At 49.4% G+C, this 5,000-nt stretch overlaps 1 protein-coding gene across 1 annotated transcript in view; it reads left to right on the plus strand.

Moving 5' to 3' along the window:
* Positions 1-5,000, plus strand: part of scfd2 (sec1 family domain containing 2) — a 74,963-nt gene that overhangs the window by 27,907 nt on the left and 42,056 nt on the right. The window lies entirely within an intron of this gene.

Raw genomic sequence — 5,000 nt, forward strand, 5'->3', positions numbered from 1 at the left:
CGGCGTCGCTGACCTTCAGCTGCGCCTCCATTGATTTCCCTCCTCCAGTGTGTGTGTGTGGGGGGGGGTGGCACCTTACCTTACCACCTTACCTTACCTTACCTCCTTACCTTACCTTACCTTACCACCTTACCTCCTTAAGAGCTTTTCCATCCTCCGCCCGTCCATCATTGCATCTCTTTACAGCCTGTTTGCGCTCACGTTTCCTCTCTCCTTGTTAAAGTCTCACAGAGACAGAATGATGTCTGTGAAGAGAACCAGAGATCCACTAACGGAGAACCAGAGATCTACTGAAGGAGAACCAGAGATCTACTGAAGGAGAACCAGAGATCCACTAACGGAGAACCAGAGATCTACTGAAGGAGAACCAGAGATCCACTAACGGAGAACCAGAGATCTACTGAAGGAGAACCAGAGATATACTGAAGGAGAACCAGAGATCTACTGAAGGAGAACCAGAGATCTACTGAAGGAGAACCAGAGATCCACTAACGGAGAACCAGAGATCTACTGAAGGAGAACCAGAGATATACTGAAGGAGAACCAGAGATCTACTGAAGGAGAACCAGAGATCCACTAACGGAGAACCAGAGATCCACTAACGGAGAACCAGAGATCTACTGAAGGAGAACCAGAGATATACTGAAGGAGAACCAGAGATCTACTGAAGGAGAACCAGAGATCCACTAACGGAGAACCAGAGATCCACTAACGGAGAACCAGAGATCTACTGAAGGAGAACCAGAGATCTACTGAAGGAGAACCAGAGATCCACTAACGGAGAACCAGAGATCCACTGAAGGAGAACCAGAGATCCACTGAAGGAGAACCAGAGTCTATAGTTTATAGTCTCTTTTGGTCTCTTTTAGAGTTGTTTACATGTTGTGTACATGTTGTGTTCATGTTTACAGGTTGTGTACATGTTGTGTACAGGTTGTTTACAGGTTGTGTACATGTTGTGTACATGTTTACAGGTTGTGTACATGTTGTTTACAGGTTGTTTACAGGTTGTGTACAGGTTGTGTACATGTGTACATGTTGTGTACATGTTGTTTACAGGTTGTGTACTTGTTGTGTACATGTGTACAGGTTGTGTACATGTTGTGTACAGGTTGTGTACATGTTGTTTACATGTTGTGTACATGTTGTTTACAGGTTGTGTACATGTTGTTTACAGGTTGTGTACATGTTGTGTACAGGTTGTGTACAGGTTGTGACCCTGCAGCCTCTCTCAGCCTCTCCTGACTTGTTTGTTTCCAGATCAATAAACAGAAATGTGTCCATCAGCCATCATCTCCTCTTCCTCCTCCATGGTGTCTCCTCTTCCTCCTCCATGGCGTCTCCTCTTCCTCCTCCATGGCGTCTCCTCTTCCTCCTCCATGGCGTCTCCTCTTCCTCCTCCATGGCGTCTCCTCTTCCTCCATGGCGTCTCCTCCTCCTCCTCCATGGCGTCTCCTCTTCCTCCTCCATGGCGTCTCCTCTTCCTCCTCCATGGCGTCTCCTCTTCCTCCTCCATGGCGTCTCCTCTTCTTCCTCCATGGCGTCTCCTCTTCCTCCTCCATGGCGTCTCCTCTTCCTCCTCCATGGCGTCTCCTCCTCCTCCTCCATGGCGTCTCCTCTTCTTCCTCCATGGCGTCTCCTCCTCCTCCTCCATGGTGTCTCCTCTTCCTCCTCCATGGCGTCTCCTCTTCCTCCATGGCGTCTCCTCCTCCTCCTCCATGGCGTCTCCTCTTCCTCCTCCATGGCGTCTCCTCCTCCTCCTCCATGGCGTCTCCTCGTTTCCAGAGGAATGCAACATTCGTTTCTCCCTTTTCCTTCCTGGTTGCCATGGTAACCTGTGACTCCTGTGCTGGGTGTCTTTAGCTGAATGGAATAACTGAACCTGCAGCCAACTCTCTTTCTTATGTTCATGTCGCCCCCCCCCCCCCCCCCCAGGCCTGGTTCTGGTTATGAAACACTCACCTTCCTCCAGGGGGTTTCCATCTGGAGCTGGTTTCCTGTTCGGGCTCCAGGGGGGCGGAGCTTGGCCCCGGCTCTGTGATTGGGCGAGACTGAGCCCGTTTACGGGACCCCGTGATGGGTTGGAGTTGCCAAACGGCGATCTGTCAATCAAATGGCGTCGGGATGCAGTGGGGGGGAGGGGCAAGAAGCCGGACATGTTTTTGGGTCACAACACATTTGATTCTGCTGATTTCACATGAAGGAAATGTGTTTTTATTTTTAGCCACGATTAGAACCCGTTATTTAAAATAGTCGTTATTTGAGTAATTGCCCCTTGTCGGCGTTGTTCTGGCGGCGCTGTATCGTCCTGTAATGGTGGTGACCGGCGCCCCAGTGCGTCGGCTTCCTGTTGTTACTGCAGTGATGCTGCATCTTCAGGACCTTGAACGCCACACGAGCTGCATTCCTTCAGAGGCCAGGGTGTTTTCTTAAAGTTTCCTCGGGTCAGCAGCAGACGGGTTTTGGGGGTTTCTGGAAGTCAGAGAATGCTGACCATGCAAAAAGATGAAATACACTTCAAGGTTTTTACTCCAGAACACGACTTCTGTCAAACAAGAGGAAATAAAACGATTACTTGACTTCTTTGTCTGTTTGCGTCGGCAGATTCAGATTTCTACTGAATTCACCAAAAGTCCCCGTTACATAACGCCTCATTTGCATATTTAAACATAACAACAAAAGGAAACAAGCATTTTGAACCTGGATTCATTCAATGTTTATAATATTTGATCTCATAATGACTCAATTGCTCTTTTAAACATCGTATTTCTGCTGCTTTTTAGTCATTTACAGCATGGAGCTGTAAAACTCAAACTATAGACGTACAACTCATGAACTGTGATTGTTCTACTGACAGAAACCCTTGAGCAACGTTTTGCTGCCGAGTGAATGAACCACGACGGATCCTCGTGAAGCAGTTCGTGTTTCACTACAAAAGCCTGAAACGCGTCTCAGCTTCAGCTCGTTCCTCACAGGAAACGACTCAAAGGCCTGAGAGCTGGACTCCATCGTTCTCCTCCAGCGGTTCTCCTCCAGCGGTTCTCCACCTGGGGATCCGGACCTCCCTGAAGATTTATCCTCCTTCGTTGAGCCAAAGGAAACTTTGAATTTCCCTCCAAATTTTTCTTGGGAAAATCTGACAACCTTTATTGTTTTAATAATCTGAGAGTCTTGATAGCTCTGGTTCCCCCTCCGGCCTTCACACCTGGTGGCCCCTCACCAGGAGACTCACCAGGAGACGCTCTGGTTCCCCCTCCGGCCTTCACACCTGGTGGCCCCTCACCAGGAGACGCTCTGGTTCCCCCTCCGGCCTTCACACCTGGTGGCCCCTCACCAGGAGACGCTCTGGTTCCCCCTCCGGCCACGATAAGAGCTGTTCAGATCTAAAGAGGTTTTAAGGTTTTACGGTTTGGTGAATCTCAAAGAGTCTAAAAGAGGAGACGACTATGGAGACGACTAAGGAGACGACTATGGAGACGACTAAGGAGACGACTATGGAAACGACTAAGGAGACGACTATGGAGACGACTATGGAGACGACTATGGAGACGACTATGGAGACGACTATGGAGACGACTAAGGAGACGACTATGGAGACGACTATGGAGACGAATATGGAGCGACTATGGAGCGACTATGGAGCGACTATGGGCGACTATGGAGACGACTATGGAGGCGACTATGGAGCGACTATGGAGACGACTATGGAGACGACTATGGAGACGACTATGGAGACGACTATGGAGACGACTATGGAGACGACTAAGGAGACGACTATGGAGACGACTATGGAGACGACTATGGAGACGACTAAGGAGACGACTATGGAGACGACTAAGGAGACGACTATGGAGACGACTATGGAGACGACTATGGAGACGACTAAGGAGACGACTATGGAGACGACTATGGAGACGACTATGGAGACGACTATGGAGACGACTAAGGAGACGACTATGGAGACGACTATGGAGACGACTATGGAGACGACTAAGGAGACGACTATGGAGACGACTAAGCTCCCTCATGAGAACACTAGTCCTCCTTTAGCTTAGTGGAGGAGACGTGAAGTCATGTGACCGTGTGGAGTTTTCCTTCTCTTTTTGCGTTGCGTCGTTGGCTCAGTGGAGGTTCTCCTGGTTCCATTCCAGGTTCTCCTGGGTCTGATCCAGGTTCTCCTGGTTCCATTCCAGGTTCTCCTGGGTCTGATCCAGATTCTCCTGGTTCCATTCCAGGTTCTCCTGGTTCCATTCCAGGTTCTCCTGGGTCTGATCCAGATTCTCCTGGTTCCATTCCAGGTTCTCCTGCGTCTGATCCAGATTCTCCTGGTTCCATTCCAGGTTCTCCTGGGTCTGATCCAGGTTCTCCTGGTTCCATTCCAGATTCTCCTGGTTCCATTCCAGATTCTCCTGGTTCCATTCCAGGTTCTCCTGGGTCTGATCCAGGTTCTCGGGTTCCGCCCCTGGTCCTCTTGTCTCGGTTAGGAGACGCTTCATGAAACTCGTCTCCACCTGAGGCTCAGACTCAACATGGCACCAACATCCTTCTGGAGGATCGACTCGTTCCCTCTTCTCTCTCTCTGTGCTCGACTCGTCCTCCTGGTTCCCTCTTCTCAGCCTTTTATTATGTTTTATATTGTTCTGACAGATTCTGTCCACGCCTGGTTTTATGGGTCTTATGACTCACTCCGCTGGTTCTGGGGGAGAACCGGTCCAGAGATCTACGGCATGTCGGACGACAGTCTATTCACACACACACACACACACACACATGGGCCCGTGTGTGTGTGTGTGTGTGTGTCTCAACAGTCCAGTGGCCAAACAATAAAAGATTAAACTAAACTACCTCAGGTATTCACAGAGCTGTAAAGTTAGCAAATGGAACGATGACCTCACTCACACACTTCTGTTTAAACTTTTAAAAACTCTTTACACACTTTCTTTACGAGGACCAATCAGAATGCAGACTAATGACCAGGTGAAATGAGGTGATGTCATTGT

The sequence above is a fragment of the Pseudoliparis swirei genome, chromosome 5, assembly GCF_029220125.1.
Source record: "Pseudoliparis swirei isolate HS2019 ecotype Mariana Trench chromosome 5, NWPU_hadal_v1, whole genome shotgun sequence".
Classification (NCBI taxonomy): domain Eukaryota; kingdom Metazoa; phylum Chordata; class Actinopteri; order Perciformes; family Liparidae; genus Pseudoliparis; species Pseudoliparis swirei.